The sequence below is a fragment of the Bubalus kerabau genome, chromosome X, assembly GCF_029407905.1.
Source record: "Bubalus kerabau isolate K-KA32 ecotype Philippines breed swamp buffalo chromosome X, PCC_UOA_SB_1v2, whole genome shotgun sequence".
Classification (NCBI taxonomy): Eukaryota; Metazoa; Chordata; class Mammalia; order Artiodactyla; family Bovidae; genus Bubalus; species Bubalus kerabau.
Window position 1 is genome coordinate 3,574,384 of NC_073647.1, and position 20,406 is coordinate 3,594,789.

At 41.5% G+C, this 20,406-nt stretch overlaps 1 protein-coding gene and 1 long non-coding RNA gene across 3 annotated transcripts in view; one reads left to right on the plus strand and one right to left on the minus strand.

Moving 5' to 3' along the window:
- Positions 1–7,847, minus strand: part of KLHL13 (kelch like family member 13) — a 199,564-nt gene extending 191,717 nt beyond the window's left edge. For both annotated transcript variants that reach the window (XM_055563138.1, XM_055563137.1), the window contains exon 1: positions 7,574–7,847. The gene's annotated coding sequence lies outside the window, so the exon portion shown is untranslated. The remainder of the gene's footprint in view (positions 1–7,573) is intronic.
- LOC129638597 (uncharacterized) lies at positions 5,106–20,203 on the plus strand. The gene is made up of 3 exons (XR_008707926.1): positions 5,106–7,375; positions 8,392–8,535; positions 19,898–20,203. It is a non-coding gene; the product is annotated as an uncharacterized LOC129638597 (long non-coding RNA).
- The last annotated feature ends 203 nt before the right edge of the window (positions 20,204–20,406 follow it).

The window sequence follows — 20,406 nt, forward strand, 5'->3', positions numbered from 1 at the left end:
AGTTGCACTGGGTACCTGCAGCATGTGGGTTCAGTAGCTGCAGAGTGCAAGCTCTAGAGTGCAGGCTCAGTAGTTGTGCTTAGTTGCTCTGTGGCATGTGGAAACTTCCCAGACCTGGGATTGAACCCGTGTTTCCTGCACTAGCAGGCAGATTCTTATCCACTGCACCACCAGGGAAGGACTGAAAGCAGCTTTAAAGTTAGCAAAACTGAACTTCCGTCAGTGACACGGGAAAGCGTGCATAGAATGGGGCAAAGCTTCGATCCCATCAATTCTAACACCTTTCTTCTGAAGACAGTAGTCCCTTGGCAGGCCCTTCACTATCAATCATAGCTACTACCCCTCAACATTAGGACCTCAGTTAGCACTTGACACGTTTTAAGATTTAGGTCATTTTCAAACAACCAGAGTGTTTCCTTGAACTAAAAGAAATTATACAATCTGAGGGGGGGGGGATGGGGAGGGGGAGAAATGGATGTTTATTGCCTTTTCTGATGTACCCTCATTGGTACATTGGTGGCTCATTGGTAAAGAATCCACCTACCAATGCAGGAGATGTGGGTTCGATTCCTGGCTTGGGAAAATCCCCTGGAGAAGGCAATGGCAACTCACTCCAATATTCTTGCCTGGGAAATCACATTGACAGAGGAGCCTGGTGGGTTACAATCCATGGGGTCACAAAAGAGTCAGACACAACTGATCAACTAAACAACAATTACCTTTTCTGTAGGTTATTACAGGATTTTAAGGCTATGAAAATGTATGGGTATTTGACTGAAGGAACAGACTCAAAGGGCACAGTGTGGCCTCTGTTTTTCAAAGGGTCACCCCAGGGTTACCACAGCTACCCTTACAGGCAGCCTTTCTCTGAAGTATTGGGTTTTACCTCAAATTTTTATCATAAATACTGCATTCTAAAGCACAATGTATTTTAATTTCTTCTAAATCTTTGTGTATAATAAATGCTCCAAGAAAACATAAGCTGCTTTATTTTGTAGCTCCTACTACACACTATCATGTCACCACTCTGCTCATCCAGTGTACTCCAGATAGACGGAAAGAGCACTGCACAGAGATTCTATGTGTGTGAACAAGTGCAATGCCAGGAATAGAAGAAGTTACTTCATAAGTATTGATATTTGTTGAATGAATAGGCAGAACAGCTTTGAAGACTAGTTTTCAACTTTAAGAATATTCCAGAAAAAACCTTTTGAGACACTTTATACTCTGAAATCCACAAAAGAAAAAGGACAAAGAAAATATACCAATTATGATTTACAAATATTGATAAAGGAAATCAATAAAAAAACATATTTTGCTCAGTTTAGGTGGAAGGAAAAGGCTGCCAGGATGTCATATAGAGATCATATTGTAGGGGGTAGGGAGTAGTTAGGGCGACTAAAAACCAGTTCCATTTAGTGAATACTAAAATGAGTTTTCCACTGACTCTTGTGTTTTCCTTTGTACATTTTAAATATTAATGATTTCTAACTTACAGAGGAAAATAAGGAATTGTAATGGACACCTGTGTTCCTGTGTAACCATGCATGATGCTGAAACTACTGAAGACCAGGAACCATGCCTCATTTGTTTCATACCTTTCTCTGGCTTTTAATACAGATTTCTATATACATGAAGAGTTCAAGAAGTGTTTAACAACTGCACAGAGTAAGTGTCTAATCATATTAGATTCTTAACTGCATCTTCTCCACTAACTCCCCCATCAAAAGACTCGCCCTAAAGAAGCATGCATTGTTTTAAATAACAAAAGAATAACAAAAAATAAATACTTTTACTGGTACTAGATGAAAGACTATTGAAAGACTGGGGTCTTGGCTCCTTTCAATCATGTGACCCAGCCATATCTGTTTTCCTATGATAAAATGAGGCTCATACAGCTGGCCCTCTATCCAGAGTTGTTGCATGAATAAATCAGCATATATTTACATGGTAACCATTGTGAGAGAGGTATTGGGAAGGATAAAACAGCATATTTACCTCCCTAATCCCAACCAACAGCAATGACTTACTTCATGCAAGCCTTAATTTAAGCACTTTTGTGTAAGGTATACAATCCCTTATCTGAAAACCTTGGTGCCAGATGTGTTTCCAGATTCAAAAATGTCCAGACTTTTAGGCAGGCAGTAACCTGCATATCCCTGGAGAAGGAAAACCCTACCTACTCCAGTATTCTGGCCTGGAGAATTCCATGGACTGTATAGTCCATGGGGTCGCAAAGAGTCAGTCACAACTGAGCGACTTTCACTTTCACTTCACTTCAACCTGCATATATGATATATTATGTAATACCTCAGCAAGGTCTGAGGCACTGCCCCATAAACACATTACTAGTGCTACAACAAAACCAAATAAATATTAACATTAAATAGAGTAAAAGCTATCAAATACCCTCACATCAGTTTAAGTCAAATTTTGTCACCACCTGAGTTTTGGCACCTAACTTACCGAATTAAATTTTCATCACACCTTTTTAATTAAAAATTGCAAATAACAAATTTTAGATGTAACTAACTCATTTAATCCTTCTAAGTACTCTAAGAAGAAAGTTATCTTATTCCTATTTTACAGATGAAAACTATTAGGTATAGCGAGGTTAACTCACACAGTATCCCCCAGCAAGTAAGACTCCCAGCCTGCACTGGAACCCAGACAGCCAAGTTCCACAATTGCGCTCTTAACAACTATGCTCTATGGCCTCTCTCAGAAACTGCTTGATGGCACCAGACAAACATGTGATAAGTTAAACAGTAATAAACAATTAAAGTATCCAAAACAATAATAGGAAAAATGGCACAAGGCAGCATTTATTCCTTATTCAACAACTATTTATAGAGGATATACCATATGCCAGGTGCTCAGGAGATGACGACACATGAACCAGACAAGGTTCATGCAGGTTGCCTTCATGCAGCCAGAGCCCAGTGGGGAAACAGCCCAGCAACAAATAAAGATGATTATGACATGCATGATGGTAAGTGTGTAGGACTGCTGTTCACATCCAGAGGAGGAAAGCAAGTCAGGGTCAGGGGTGATAGGATATAAAATTTGAACTGTTCCTTGACTAGCATTGGGATTTGCAAGGACAGAAAGGAAAAGAGAGGGCTTTTGAAATGGATGATGGCATGGCATCCATTCAAAAGGCCGCTACTGTGCACCTACTCCATGCCAAGAATAATGCTAAGCACAAAATTTCAAACTAGGTAAAATCCATTTAAACCAACAGAGGATTTCTTGTTAAGAGAATAATAAGGACAATTGGGATAGTAGGCCTATGTCCTATCATGGCGAATCCTTGAGTGTTAAGTTGAGGGGTTGGAATTTGACCCTGGAGGAGTCACTGAGGGTTATTTGGCAGGTTTCTGCTTCACAATATTCAGATTTATTCCTATGGAATGTCAATGACTATCTGCATTCTTATTTGGGGCCAATTAGACCTCCAAGTTGGATTGCTTTCAAGCAAGAGCTCAGGGCAACAAAATAAATGCCAAGTGTAAATTCATTTAATCCTCAAGGAATAGAGAAAACTCTAATCTCTCAAAGAATAAAGGTATGGCAATTTGAAAACACTGGAGAAGGCAATAGCTAAAGGGAAGTGGCAAGCTCCTCTTAAATCCCAAAGGCCATTTCTAAAACCTAAGTTATTTCTTCACATGCAAATAAACTTTCCAACCTTCCAAAGTATATTTCCATGAGAAAAAATTTTTTACATTTCTTTTTTTATTATATTTCTTTATTTGGCTGTGTCCCAAGTGGCACAGTGGTAAAGAATCCGCCTGCCAATGTAGGAGATGCAACGGTTCAATTCCTGGGTTGGGAAGATCCCTTGGAGTAGGAAATGGCAACCCACTCAAGTATCCTTGCCCAGAAAATTCTATGGACAGAGGAGCCTGGCAGGCTACAGTCCACGGGGTCACAACGAGTAGGACATGACTAAGTGTGGGTGCGACGTGCATGCACACACACATGCACACACACACACGCATGCTGGGTCTTAGTTGCAGCATATGGGGTCTAGTTCCCTAACCAGAGATCAAACCCAGGCCTCCAGCACTGGGAGCACAGGGTCTTAGCCACTGAATCATCAGGGAAGTCCCAAACAAATTCTTAAGTTGAACGATGATCTGATCTTTAACGAGGCTGGTGACAACTTACCTCAGGGCTCTGGTGGACAATGTGACAGTGCAAACTCAACTACTTCGTAACTTATTCACCTTGGAGTTCCCATTCCCTTACTCCCTTATCTAAGCAGAGTGAAAGAAGTCAATTACATATTTTATACATATCAAAGATTTTCATTCTCTTAAACAATTGAGTAGCTAGATATTCTACTTACCCTCTGCAAAACAAATTTTATTTACATCCACTAATTTTTTTTTCAGTCATTGACCTTCCACAGAAAAGTACGTAACAAAGACTCTCCAATGGTTTCCCACTATTTTTGAGAATCAAATCATTTCTCAGACTCTGTAGGCCCTGCATTACCTATTACTGACTCCTTCCAGGCTCCCTAACTCCTTTAAAGCTCACTAGGTTCCATCCATCCTGGCTTGCTTTCTGTTCTTCAAATATCTCAACTTTGTTTTTCTGTCTCAATGTCTTGGCTCTTACTCTTCTCTCAGCTCTTGATGAGGTAAGCTGACAAGGTAAGAGCGATCTCTCTTCTTTCACATCTCTGTTCAAAGGCCACCTTCGCTGAGAGGCCTTTTCAAACCACCCTTGCTAAAAAGGCCCTTTCCAGTTCTCCATCTCATAGTATTTCCACCATTGTTCTCACTACCATCTATAAGGATCTTCTTCATTTGTTTCCTTACCTACTGTCCATATTCTCTGGTGGAATATAGCCTCTGTGAGACTCCAGAAGATCAAGGATTACACCTCTTATAATTTACCATTGTGGCTAGCACATGGCCTGGCAAATAGAAGATGCCCAACAGATTTTGTAAGATAAATTATTAAATGATGAATGTCAGTATCTTGAGAAAATCTTTTCATCTAATTTTGAGATGTTTTCTCTAGAGTTGTTCATTTTTCAAAATTTTTTCTACATTTTTTTTCTGAGATCTGAGGATACCTGACAAGTTGTTGTGCTAGTTCACGGCAAGAAAAATATACCAGTTTCAACCAATGGATTAAAGAGAAAATACTTCAAGGAGATTGTAGCAGTTTCTTAAACATCAATAAAATCAAACAATTAAAAAATTGGTTAGTCTCATTTCACTAATGTAAGTCAAATTACATGAAGAAAAGTAATTTAAAATGTAAATAAATGAAAAAGAGAATTCAGCAGCAAAGTGCAATTATGTTCAATCATGTTTACTAACATCGGAAATACCCAGTTTGATAACTCCTGGATGTACCAGGTGGATTATCAAACACATTTTGAGTAAGAGTCTAAAGATTCAGAGCAAAATGCCTAAGACAAACTCATATCCACCTTTATTTTTTTTTCTGGCAAACATAAATAGTTCATATTAGGGCAATCTTAGCTTAGCCTTAGTATCAGTAATAATTACAAAAGGAAAAAAAATGACATAACAACATAAACTCTTTTCTTTGAAACAGTTGGCAAGTTTATATATCTTTCCAGAAAGGGTTGCCAAGAAAATTACAGATATAGAAGGGTAGGCCTATTTGTATAAATCCCCTTTCCCAAGTACACCCATTTTTCAAAAGAACTAAAGAGAAGTCAGAAATTTACCAAATAAATGAGGGAAATTACAGATCAACTGAAAGCCATATAACTAAACTGATGATCAGTTAATATTTATATTAACTGTAATATAAATATTCTTTAATATTCTTGTGAAAACCACTTTCCTCAGAGCAACAGCATAAACCCAATACTGTCACACCACCCTTTCTTAAAAGGAGCTTATAAAAATGGCAGATTAAAAGCATTGGGAATTTGAGGCTCTTATTTATCCGTTTTAAAAATACATCATTTGATGTTGCAGCAGAAACTACATGCATCGTCTCATGGCCAAAAAAAATGCTCCCAGGACAGTGAAATTTAGCTGTCACCTTCATTCACAACTTGGTTTCTTCTGAGATGATTGCCAATTAGTGCACATTGTGTCAATGACAACACCTGGTCACACACCAAGTAAACAATTCTATCACTGTTAAATGTAAGGAGATTAATTAAAAAAAACACATGCAGACAAGGAAGCTAATATTTTTAAATGTAAAATGATGTCATAACTATAACTACTTAATGGATTATTTCATTTTTCTCAGTTTTCAAACTTCAACACTGGATATAGCCCATTTCCAGGAACATAGCCGCCAAGGTCGGCCTATGCTACTTCACTGTATCTGCCTCCACATCCAGCTTTTTCATTCAATTAGCTAATTCACGAGCTAATTAGAGCATGGAAGTGAGTAAACGAACCTCAGTATAGGAGCACGGGGAGAAGGCAGTAGGCTGGTACTGTGTGAAACTGACTTCAGCAAACAGAAAAGTCATCCCTTTGACATGGTTTTTAAATTCTGCTTCTTGAGGGTACATACAAATATGTGATCAGCAGTAAGAAATTGTGGCTTCTTAAAAAAAAAAAAAAAAAAAGGCAGGGACCCTCCCAACAGAGTCGGTTTTAAACCCCAGAGTCTGTCAGTTCCAATTCAGTGGGTTTGGTAACCAGCTTAGGCTAACTTGAGTGACTTTATCCCAAACTACTAGTCCTCTGACAACACTGAAACGCTGAACACTCCAGTTTGCAGGAGAAATGGAGCCAAGCATCAAGGTCCCTCCCACTGTCTCTCTCTACGGCCTGCTTGGCAGCGTGGGAAGAATCAGACGGAGGACCATGTGCTAGGATTAAATACAAACAACATACATATATCCATTCTCAGTGCTTGTGGTTCTTGGACTAAGTTACTAAACACTAGGAAAAAAACAAACTTGGAAGTTCTTTAGATGATGTTTACTAAAGGCTCGTTCCCATCACTCTCAGTACACCGTACAGTAGACTGGAAGCTTCCAAGAAAATCATTAGTGAACTGTGATTAATTCAAAGCAGCCTAGACTTTTTAGAGATGAAGACACTCAAAGCAGAGTTAAAAGCTTCGAGGAAGAGAGGAAGGTGCTCCTGACTCGGGAGCCAGCAGCGAAGCCTCCCAAGTTAGAAGATTCGGAGGGAGGGATGGATTAGGAGGCACAAAGCAGAAACTGTGAGAAGGCAAGAGACAGCGGGGCCCGAGGCGGGCAGAGAGACCCCAGATCGTCAAGGGCAGCGACAGCCCCGGAAAAGATCTTAGAGGGGTAACAAAGAAGAAAAGGAAAACTAGGCACAGTGGTCCTCCAAGAACCCAGGCGACGGGCGGAGCCGGCGAGTCGGGGAGGGAGAGATGAGAGGTGCGGACAGGAGGGCGTACACCCGCAAGTGAGAGAAAATGGGTTGTGGGGACGGAGGGAGGGCGTGTCAAGAGCGAAGGTAACCCCCTGTACGCCTGCAGGTCACAACTCCTGACCGGCGCGCCGCCTGGCCTCGCCGGGTCCCCGGGGGGCGAAGGCGGCCGATGGAGCCGCTACCACTTCAGGACCCTGCCTCACCTTGTTTGCAGCGTCCCGGCGTCCCGCCGCCCGTCCGCTTGCTGCTGCGCTCTGAGGGCCGAAGAGCGAGTCGCGCGCAACCGGGGCTCCGTCCTAAGGCGAGGCAGCGGCCCCAGTCCTCCGCACCCCCTTGCTCGCCCGGTCACTTCGCCTCGCTCTCCCGTAGGCGGAGAGCACGGACCCTACCCCGAACGCCGCTCCGCTGATTTGAAAAGCTCCGTCCCAGGGTTCCCCGGAATAGGAGCGGCGCTGCTGCGGCCGCAGCGGCGGAGCCTCCGCCTGACCTCACTGGGGGGGGGGGGGGGGGGGCGGGGGGCAGGGGGAAAGGGGGGCGGGAGCCCAGTTGAGGAGGGGTGGGGGAGGGAGCGCGCGGGCGGGGGAAACATGGCGGCGGGGGCGGCCCCGGCGGCGCCTGCGCGGGAGGCGGGGGAGCTGGGGTAGGACCTAGTGTAGGGTCCGAGCGCAACTCCGCGGCCGCCCGCTGCGTGGCGAGGAGGGGCGGGAGGAGGGGCGGGAGGCGGGGTGGCCGCGCAGTGGCCCCCACGCCTCCGAAACCCGGACACTCGGCTTAGAGCACACACGGACCCTGGTGCCCAAGACAGAAGAGGTGAAAACTGTCAAATATCCGGGGACACGGCGCGCCCGCCAGGAGGAGCGCCCCCGCCCCGAGCCTCCTGCCCGCGCTTGTCGCGGCCCCTCGTGGTCGCAGAGGGCCCGGGCGCAAGGTGTCTCCTCAAGCCGCTTCACCTCGGTGGGGCGCGCACCTCAAAAGAAGCCTGACCCGGGATGTCACACAACTACTGTTCATCACTTTTCAGATGCGCTTCATCTTTTCCCACTGCGGGAGGTACAGACGATTAAGAAAAAAGAACAAATACGACACTTTACCCAGGGTCTGCTAAGCACCCAGCGCTGAATTATGAACGCACTGAACTCGTACAGCTACTCCACAAGGTCCACAGGTAGTGTTGTCTCCATTTCACAACTGCCAAGACTGAGGTGTCAAAGTCAAATTATTACTTGCCCAAGGTTACATAATTGGTAAGGGGCAGAACAGGGCCCAGGATCCCAAGCAGCGTGATTCCAGCGCCCAAGTTCTTAACCGCTGTGCCATGCTGTTTCCAGACTGGTGGAACTGCTATTCTGAGTCACAATCTTGACTCTCTCCCCCCAGTTCTGCCAGCCAAGCCCCCAACAAAAACCCCAGTCAAGCCTGTTTTTCCCCCTTGCAGGTCTTCTATTCATTCTTTGCCTTCTTGACGGTTATAGCCTGGAGCCACCTTCTTACACTTCTTCCTTTGCCTTTTCTTATAATTCCAGACTCCTCCTCAGAAAAATAATGGAGCGTGCTGTTAGCAACCAGTTCACTCAGTTTGTTTTTTAAGGAAAGTGATGGGGTGGGTGTGGGACGGTAGTTCTTTATGTTTTGTAACATTTCTCTTTGCCTACCAGTCAACTCCTCTGGTGTCTGAGAGCTCAACATTGCTGACTTGGTATTTCAAATTCCCTCCACTGAAATTCTAGTAGTGCATTTTAAGTAACTTTGAAATAATCAGTTACTCAAAAACTGGCAAGAACTGAAGCTATCACCACATTGTTAGACTTTACCAAACTGGTAAAAAGAAAGAGAGAACTCCAAATGCACGTGGAATTTATATTATCTTTTACCTGCCTGTCAGTGGATTCAACACAATGCATCTTTGTTAACAGGCACGCATGCATTCATTGACTTCTCCACCATGCTTATTTAATAATTATCACCGTATACCTATGTTACACACAAAATGCCTGTTAGGTAGAAAGCACCTGTTACAAGAGTTTACAGTCTCACTGATGAGATGTGTTTAAAGCAATTGATTTCAGTGTGTATGAAAAATCTGGCACGTTAAGTTAAAAATAAACAAGTGAATACAACTGAGTGAAATACATCCAAGATACTGCTTCATACCAGCCATAAAAAGGTTTAAGTGGGGTAGTTTTACAATACGTTTTCAAACAGAAATAATGGGAAAATAGGGTAATCACGTGTGGCCATAGCCTCCCCAGTTCACCCTATGAGAAAACCCTCCAGATACATAGCAAGGATGGGAGCAGTTATAGAATCTGCATTTGAACAATCGGATAGGAATAAGATAGATTACAAATAGGCTTATCTGATAGGAATTAGTTGTTGTTTGGGTTAGAATGCTTTGAATAGTTAATCTAGTGGACAGAGCACCATGACTTGGAGTCAGAAGACATGAGATATGTTACATTAACACCACCATTTCTCGAGTGTGTCTTCCTGAATTTAGAGTGGGGTAATGAAGATATTCCCTGGAGAAGGAAATGGCAACCCACTCCAGTATTCTTGCCTGGAGAATCTCTAGACAGAGGAGACTGGCAGGCTACAGTCCTTGGGGTCGCAAAGAGTCAGAGCACGCACATACACATTATGGACTGAATTGTACCCCTGCCCCCAAATTCATATGTTGAATCTTAAGTATCTCAAAATGTAATGTTACTTGGAGATAAACTATTTAAATAGGTAATCAAATTAAGATGAGATCTTTAGGGTGGGCCCTAATCACTCATGACTGTTGTCCTTATGAGAGGAAATTAGGACACACACAGGCATACACACTGACCATGTAAGGACATAGTGGGAAGCCAGCCATCTGCAAGGCAAGGAAAGAAGCCTCAGAGGAAACCAAACCTGTTGACACCTCAGTCTCAGACACACAGGCTCTATGAGAACTGTGAGAAAATAAATTTCTGCTTATTGCTGTTTAAGCCATCCAGTCTGTGATACTCTGTTGTGTCTACTATAACAAAAAAGCCCAATATAACAGTAAAAAATTGAAATGGCAACTGGATATCCTCTGTATTAGTTAACTGTTAATTGCTGCATAACAAATTGCCACAAACCTGGTACTGGTCTCAAACTACACACATGTATTATCTCAGTTCCTGGGGGTCAGAAGTCCAAGCAGAGCAGAGCTGGGTGTGATGCTCAGTCTCACAAAGTTGAAATCAAGGTGTCAGCCAGGCTGCATTAACTTGTGGAGCTCAGAGTCTTCTTTACAGCTCATTCAGGTGATTAGATTCAGTTCCTCAGGCTGTTAGGGCTGACACCCTGGGCATCTCCAGGCTCTAGAGACTGCCCCTCTCCATAGTCAGCTTACAATAGGGCTGTTCATTTCATCATGCTCAGCAGGAGAACTTCTCTGTCCTCCAGAAGAGACTTTAATTACATCTTCAAAATCTCTTCACTGTTTTCATATAAAGTAACCTAATCATCACAGTGGGACTTCCCTGGTGGCCCTGCCAGTGTAGAGGCACAGGAGACACGGGTTCAATCCCTGGGTTGGGAAGATCCCCTGGAGAAGGGCACAGCAACCCACTCCAGTATTCTTGCCTGGAGAATCCCGTGGACAGAGGAGGCTGGTGGAGTACAATCCATGGGGTCACTGAGTTGGACATAACTTATCAACTAAACAGCAACAGTTATCAGAGTGGTCACCAAGCACTCATATACAGGGAAGGGAATATACAGGGTGTATAAACCTGGGGGGAAGAATCTTGGAGGTTATCTTAGAATTTTGCCACCAGGTCCCCTAGCAGTTTGACAAAATCAATTTAATTATATATTTATAGAAATTCGACAAGACAGAGACCATGCAGGCAGACATGGACACACACATACACACGCGCACACACGGCACAAAGCACCCAGCCACGGCTGAGGCCTAGTCCCTTAGGAAGCATTTGCCAGCTTGCTGTGTGCCTAATAGATGTGAAACTAAGGGGTTTCGAGTGCATTAACTCTGATTAGAGAACAAACTGAAAAGTATCAGGACACCTTTTTTAGCCTCTCCGCTCAATTTGCGTTTCTTTAAAACACTCTTCTGGTCCATTATTGAATGGAACTGTTATTTAAGGAGAGCCCACAGGGGGCCTGCTTAAGCCCCTGACTTACTCCAAAGAGTGAAATAAGAAACAGAATAAGGAAGAAGGTTTCTGATCCCCTGTGGCTCACAAAATAACCTAGGCAAGTAGCCTAGTGGGGTGGGGTGTGTGTTTAAATATAGAAATAAATATGGACTTTCTAAGTGAAACAAATATGTTTCATCCCCTTAGAGGAGTGAGCTCTTAACTGGGCTTCAAGGAGAGATCGAGATGGAGCTTAAAGCCAGGAAAGGACCTAAAGAAGCTGTACAGATTTTCTAACATCAAAGGATGACATTAGCCATAAACAACATGAACTCTATCTTGCATGCAGGACTCTGGGAAGACTCTAACCCTGCCCTCTTCTGTCAAAACTTTTCAGAGCTGACTTCTCAACACAGCTTCTATGCATTTCATTCTTACAAGAGCTCAAGTTGGGAGGGTCAGAAATAAAAACTGTCCCGGGCACTTTGGAATCAAAGGGTTCTAAAAATATAACTATAGGATGAGTGCAAAGGATACCACTGAGCGTTCTGAAGCGTGAGAGTAATAAGAAGCAATGTCTGTTTGAGAATCAGCATGACTTCTCTGAGTCAGACAGGGGCAAAGGCAAATGCAGGGAGACTGGTAGGAAGAGCTGCAGTAGGCAGACAAGTGACGATGCAGCTTAGAATAGGGTGGTAGCAGAAGAGACTAAAAAAAAAAAAAAAGCAGAGAGAGCAGAGATATATTTAAGAGGATGACCCAGCAACTAGGAAGACCCATTCAACTAGATGAAAGATGATGTCATTCACTATGCTGAGAAGGACTGAAGCAACCAGATTTTAGAGGGGGGCGGGTGGGGGGGGAGTAGGGGACTGTATTGCATAGGAGGTCCATTGGGACATGTTACGTTTGTTACTGAGATACTCAAGAGGAGAGATCAAGCAGGCAGGGATGTATGCACCAAAGGCTCAGAATAAATTCTGTGTGATGGAGAGGCTTCATTGGCATGCTTCTACAGAAAGTGGTGCTCAAGTGTTGTCTGTCTCCCCAGCGTGCTACAACATGATATACATAACAACCTGGATGGATCCCAAAATAATTATTCTAAGTGAAAGATGCCACACAAAAAGGGGCGCAAACCATACGACTCAATTCATATAAAATTCTAGAAAATGAAAACAAACCTGGAGTGGTAGAAAGCAGGTAAGTGATTGCCTGGGGATGTGCACCTCATTTGTCCATTCATTCAATAACTATTTATTGAACGTTTGCCATATGAAAGGCAAACGCTAAATTCTATGAGAGACACAAAGAAATATAAGATCTGGTCTCAAAATTTATAAAATCATTTTGAGGAGATATGTAAAAGTTCAAGTAACTACTATACCAAGCACGTGTGATGTGTCATATGTGTGACACAAGCAATGGAAATTCATACAATCACACTTTGTCATATCAGTAAATTGGAAATAAAATCCTAACATCAGATATTTGGTTACATATATTATATGAATATATAACTGAATACTCCACACTCTTTCAAAAACAATACATGATTTTATCTATTGAAATGGAAAGATATTCATGATAGATTACAAAATGGTACTATGATACCCCTCCCACAATAAATACACACACACACACACACACACGTATACACATACAGAGAAATAGTTAAGAAAACTATACAATAAGATACTAACTGTGATTATTCTTTCAGGTATGAGATTATGTGGGTTATATTCTTTTTTTCAATTTTATTTTACTTTTATTTATTTATTTATTTTGGCCACACCATGCAGCTTGTGGGAATCTTAGTTCCCCCACCAGGGATCTAACCTGGGCCCTCAGCACTGGAAGCCCAGAGTGCTAACCACTAGACTGCCAGGGAATTTCTGGGGGTTATTATATTATTTTACTTTTATGTACTTTCTGATTTTTCTATATTGAGACTAAAAGAAGGAAATAATGGGACTTTTTTTTCTAATAAATAGGAAAGGCTTTAGAGAAATTTTGATGCAGAGTCATGTTTTAGCCAAGTCATTTTTGAATTTTTTTACTGAGGTTTGACATATAATATTACATTAGTTTCGAGTGTGCAACAAATGATTTGATATTTGCATACACTGTGAAAAAAAAAACAATAAATCTAGTTAACATCCATCACCATACATAGTTACAAAAAATTTTTTCTTGTGATGAAGACTTTAGGATCTACTCTCTTAGCAACTTTCAAATGTCCAATACAGTATTATTAACTATAGTCACCATGCTGTACGTTATATCTCTGTGACTTATTTATTTTATAACTGAAATTTTGTACCTTTTGACCCTCTTTGCCCCCCTAAACCCCTCTAGGCATGTCATTTATAGATGAGACTATATCTACTAGAGATACACAACTAGGGCAGTTAATTAGAATATATTTCTTGAGAGATGGTAGTTAAAACAATGGAAACAGTTAAGAAAACTCAGAGGAACCTAGACTCACGAAAGACTTAGTTATCACTTAAGACTTAGTTACAACTGGTGTGTGCTCAGGTGTGTCTGACTCTTTGCGACCCCATAGACTGTAGCCCACCAGGCTCCTCTGTCCATGGGATTCTCCAGACAAGAATACTGGAATGGGTAGCCATTCCCTTCTCCAGAAGATCTTACTGACCCAGGGATTGAACTGTCTCTGCATCTCCTGCATTGCAGCAGATTTTTAACCCACTGAGCCACCTGGGAAGCCCTTAGTTACCTAGAGGAGACACCAAAAGAACAATGGGGGGAAAAAAGAGGTCACTTCCAAGTGAGAAACAAGAAAACATCAGAATGAACAGAGATGTAGGTGTGCTAAGCATAAAAGAGTGAGAGGCACTTACTCTTACAGGAGTAAGTGCCTGTAGGACTTACAGTGACACTCTTTAAGTAGAAGTGTCCAAAGCAAGTGTAGAATTTTAAAACTGAAGATGCCTTTTAAAAAAAATGTACCATGATATTACCGTATAAAATGTGTCATCTTTCTCAAATGCAAATCGAAATAGGTCATTTAGTGTCAAATTGCTTCTTCTTTGCACATTAGAACTCATAGAAATCAGGAGACCGGAGCTAGAAAGGAATGCAAAGACCATTTCATCTTGGCCCTTGATTTCACAGATGAGAAAATTGAGGCCCAGAGAATTAAACTGATTTGCCCAGGGTTATACAACCAGTGACTTAAATATAGTTACAATTTTTCAGCAGTCTGTGCTAAAGGGGAATGCAGGAGCCTTGGTAAATGAATCCTTAGATATTGCACTAATCTCACTTTGTCAACAGTTTTAAGGTTCCTCCTTTCACAATCTTCCTTTTCCTGTAATTTGGCTTGGGCCTAATCTATGCCCCTTCTTTCCACCTTCCCCTCTCCTTTTCCCTAAACCTGTCTCTTTTGTGGGGACTGCTTCATTTTGCCAGGACTCTGCTCCTACGATCATCATCATAAGAATGCCCCCTCCTCTACATCCTAGCAAACAGTTTCTCCTTTTATCAGACTCAGAGCTAATGTCACTTTCCCTAGGAAATATTTTCTGTCCACCCAGGGGACAATGCACACACCTCGGTGCAGTGGTGAAGAGCTAAGTTTGTCTGGGTTTGAATCCAAGTTCTGCCACTCACTGTGACCTTGGGCAAATGACTGAATCTCTTTTTGCCCACCTGTATTTTGTAACACGGGGATCCTAAGAATTCCTTATCTATTGGATTCTCCTGAAGGTTAAATAGTTACTATACATGAAAGCACTTAGAACTATACCTGGTACACAGGAAGCGCTACAGAATTCCTAGAAACTATAGGGACCTCCCTGGTGGTCCAGCGGTTAAGACTTCACCTTCCAACATGGGGAGTGCAGGTTCGATCTGTGGTTGAGGAGCTAGGATCCCACATGCCTCATGGCCAAAAAAATAAAACATAAGACAGAAACAATATTATACTCAATAAAGACTTTTTAAAAATGGTCCACAGGAAAAAATCTTTAAAAAAAAATATAAAAGAAGTCTTAAATACTGTCATTATCTCAAACCCACTCCTCTCACCAGAGCACCTGAAATACTCTCTGGTATTCTATAGATACCTGCCTCCCCCTACTAGACTATAAGCAGTTACTTAGCACGCAAGCACAGCCATAAGCAGTTAAGGGGTACACAAAATAATTAGCTGTGAAATATGATGTCAAAACTACTTTTGAAAAGACTTCCATATCACTTCTTCCATGTGAGCAAATGAGCTCCCTTAAATAATATGTCATTTGGGCAAGTCTTCTACATTCTCTGACTCTTCTCCAGCATGTAAATGGGATAGTAACACACTATTCAACATTTCACAAACTGTTATGAATAGCAATGGCACCCCACTCCAGTACTCTTACCTGGAAAATCCCATGGATGGAGGAGCCTGGTAGGCTGCAGTCCATGGGGTCGCTAGGAGTCGGACACGACTGAGTGGCTTCACTTTCACTTTTCACTTTTATGCACTGGAGAAGGAAATGGCAACCCACTCCAGTGTTCTTGCCTGGAGAATCCCAGGGACGGGGGAGCCTGGTGGGCTGGGCTGCCGTCTATGGGGTCGCACAGAGTCGGACACGACTGAAGCGACTTAGCAGCAGCAGCAGCAGCAGCAAGGTACTTCAAAATGAAAAGCACTACAGAACTGCACAGTATTTTTTAACAGGGTTTGCCTTCTTCATTCTTGAAGATAGTAAATGTGACTATAGGAACTTGTTTATAGCCTATAAACAAGTTTTTTCAGGTTCAGCTCAGTTCAGTTCAGTCGCTCAGTCATGTCCAACTCTTTGTGACCCCATGAATCACAGCACGCCAGGCCTCCCTGTCCATCACCTAGCTTTCTTCTAATGTAACATTACATTAGAAAATTTCAACAGCAAAGTAGCAGGAGCTTCTTGGGAACAATGGTCCCAGTTTCATAAACATGCTATTGTTGGGGGTCTCTGCCTCTTATCATTAGGTGAGACCTGCACAGCATCTGATCAAGTTTCTTTCTCCAGTCTTTCAGCCCAATGAAGTCTCCATTGCATCCGCAGTTGTTGATCAGTTTCGGTAACTGATTCTATGCAAAAGTCAAACCTTCCCTAACCAGCAGTCATGACGCCTCATGCCTACTAATAGCCACAGAACAACTTCAGACTAGCCTCAGCCTCCGCTAACACCCACAAAATAAAAAAGTCTAAAGTAGCACCAACCAACAGAAATATAATGTGAGCCAAAAACATTAGCCACACATGCAATTTTAAATTTTCAAATAGCTACATTTTAATAAGTAAAAGGAAACAGGTGAAATTAATTTAATAATATTTTATCTAAGTCAATGAAACCAAAATATTTTCAACAAGTGATCATTACAAAAAAGAATTAATGAGATGTTTTATATTACTCTTTTTTTTCTCCTAAGCCTTTGAAATCCAGTGTGTACTTTATACTTACAACACATCTTAACTTGGACTGGCTATATTCTAACTACTCAATAGTCACATGTGGCTAGTGGCTACCATATTGGACATGGTAAGTTTAGAGATCTGGTTTACTGACCTGAAATAACCTAAAATTATATACTTATATATACCAGAGAATTGTCTCCAGCAGCACTCCCCTTGCACAATACCCTATGAGTGTAAGAAATGACATAGAAGCTGTAATTTTTATTATCTACACATTAAAGGTTTTCCTAAGTACTACTAATAAACTACAAAGGCATTATGTAGTAATATGATAGAATGGCAAACATGATAGTACAGAAAAATATGAAAATTCTAAAGGATTAATTGCATATGGAAGACCAACTGTTACATTTCTGACCAGTCAGAAGAGAAATAGGGAGCAGGAATTACCCACTGAGTGTATCAAGTTTAGAACAGAAGACATTAAAAAAATAAAAGCAATGCTTTGTCTGAATTTTTGAGGATTTGGAATCGCATGAATATTTATAAGAAAAACAATTGTATTACTTTCAAGTATATAGAGAAGTGCAAATTAGACTGGCAAAGAGTTGGTAGAAACCCTTGATAGATAGACCCGCTCTATTAATCAGGAAGAAAGTCAGCCAACTAAGGGCATCTAATACTTCCCATGTGCTATTTCCTCTGTCTAAGAACGCCATGCCCCAAGTCCTTTTCTCCCAAGCAATGTCTGCTAATCTCCAGATCTCAGATTAATGTTTTTCTCCAGATGACCTTTTCTCATATCTTAGACTAGAATGGATAGTTCTGTAATATTCCCAAAGCACCCTGTACTCAAATAGTATCACCCCATTAATGTAAACCATTATTTGCCTTCATGCTAGAATGTAAGCCTCATGGAGGAATGAACTAGGTGTGTCTTGTTTGTTGGTGAACCCCAGTGTCTCAAATGAAGCCTGGCACATTGGGAGCACACAAATATTGTTAAGTCATTAACTCAAGCCACTAATAATTATGTTTTGTTATGGACAACTGTTGGGTTGGCAAAAAAGTTCATTCGGGGTTTTCCTGGACAACTTTTTGGACAGCCCAATGTATTAGCATACCAATTGCACGTAGAAGAAGGCATCAACAGTGTTTATTCCTTTAAGTACTTTATACTCTTCTAATAGTCATATTTATAATACTGATGTTCTTGGCAATGTTTTTATTTTTCCATGAAAAGTGAAAGTCGCTCAGTCATGTCTGACTCTCTGCGACTCCATGGACTGTAGCTTGCCAGGCTCCTCTGTCCATGGAATTCTCCTGGTAAGAATATTGGAGTGGGTAGTCATTGCCTTCTCCAGGGGATCTTCCCAACCCAGGGATCAAACTGGGGTCTCCTGCATTGCCATGAAGAGGGCAAAATCTCAGTTTTGGTCTGCATATTCTCAATCAGTGAAGTGCATATTAATGAAGCTATCCTGTATTATGATTAAATGATCCTTGGAACTTCACACCAGCCACTTCAACTCAGGGATTAAAGTTTTAGAATGTGATTTATCTACCTGACATAAATGATTTTAAGGTTGTCTCTCTTTTTAATTCAAGCCAGGTCAAAGTGAGTGAAACTCGCTTAGTCGTGTCCGACTCTTTGCGACCCCATGGACTATACAGTCCATGGAATTCTCTAGGCCAGAATACTGGAGTGGGTAGCCTTTTCCTTCTGCAACCTAGTACAGAGTTTGGATATAAACCCCACATTATATCCATATATATATAGGGTTTATATCCAAACTCCACATATATATGTGGGGTTTATATCCAAACTCCATGTATAACATTCATGATACGGGAAACTGTATTTCACCTGAATTTTAACTTTCCTGACATTCTTGGAAAAACTAATTTTTTAACAACTATTTCCCCACAGCATGAAATATGTACAGCGAGGAGCTACCACATTAAATAGCCACACCCATCTTACCCAACTCTAACACTTTGCTAGGAATTAGCAGTGCAGCCTCAGGAATGTTACAAAGGTTCTCAACTCTTCTAAGTTTCCCATCTCACTCTAGGACATTTTTGCTTGTCATTCTTCAATATGACACTCACTACTGTTTCCCTTATTACTCTCAAAGACTAGAGTTAATATTTGTTGAGTGCTATGGTGGACCAGGTACTGTGCTAAGCCCTTTAGAAACATTATTTCATTTAATCCTCACAGCAATCCTATGAGGTAGGTGTCATGAGTGTCCTCATTTCACAGAGGTGCAATGTGAAGCACCGAAGGTTAAATAACTTCCATAAGGATTCACAGGTATTAAGAGGCAGAGCTGAACACTGATCCTGAGCAGAGCAGCTCCAGAATTTAGGCTACATCATTTTGATGAAAATGTTTGTATTCTAGTGCCTCTGCCTTGCTCTGGCCTTCTCAGTGGAAAATGAAAAGGCTATTATATATAATTTTTACTCAAGATACTTGAGTATATATCAGATCATCACATTTATACACCTTAAACTTACATAATGTTATATGTCAATTAAATCTCAATAAAACTAAAAAAATATTTTAAGATACTTTTGGTAATGATATAGTAAAAAGAATGTCTATTAGTTTTTTTCAACTTAAGTTACACTGTCATTCCTCTTCCTAAATTCTACCTACCTTTTTTATATATTTGAAAATCACTACAACAGATTTTTTTCCAACAGGAAACAGTTAATAAATAGTATATATATTTAATAAATACATATTTATTACCATGATCCTTGTTATAGACAGCTTTTCCCCCTCTGCTCAAAATTCATCTAAAACTTGAGTTATATGAATGGGAAGTTAAAATTTCTGAGTTGGAAAGGATCTTAAAGAAGACCCAACCTCCTCATCTTAAAGGCAAGGATTCCTGGGTCAAGACTGAATATGTTAAGCCTTTAGTTCATTTATTCATTAATTCTGCAAACATTTATTGAGTATTGAGCATCTGCTGTGTTCTACCAGCTTCCCAGGTGGCGCTAGTGTTAAAGAACCGCCTGCCAATGCAGAAGACACAGGAGGCACGAGTTTGATCCCTGGGTCGGGAAGACCCCCTGAAGGAGGGCATGGCAACGCACTCTAGCATTCTTGCCTGAGAAATCTCATGGACAGAGGAGCTGGGCGGGATATAATCCATGGGGTCGCGAGAGTCGCTCACGACTTAGCAACTAAACAACAACAACAAATACAATTGAATAAGCAAGATAATTTCGGGCAATAAGAAGTGTCATGAAGAAAAAATGAAGAAATGAGGACTTCCCTGGTGGCGCATTGGATAAGAATCTGCTTGCCAATGCAGGGGACACGAGTTTGATCCTTGGAAGATTCCACCTGCCACAGAGCAACTAAGTCCATGAGCCACAATAGCAGAGCCTACTGTGCTGCAACTACTGAAGCCCGTGTGCCTAGAGCTTGTGCTCCACAACGAAGAGTAGCCCCCACTCACTGCAGCTAGAGAAAGCCTGAGCAAAGCA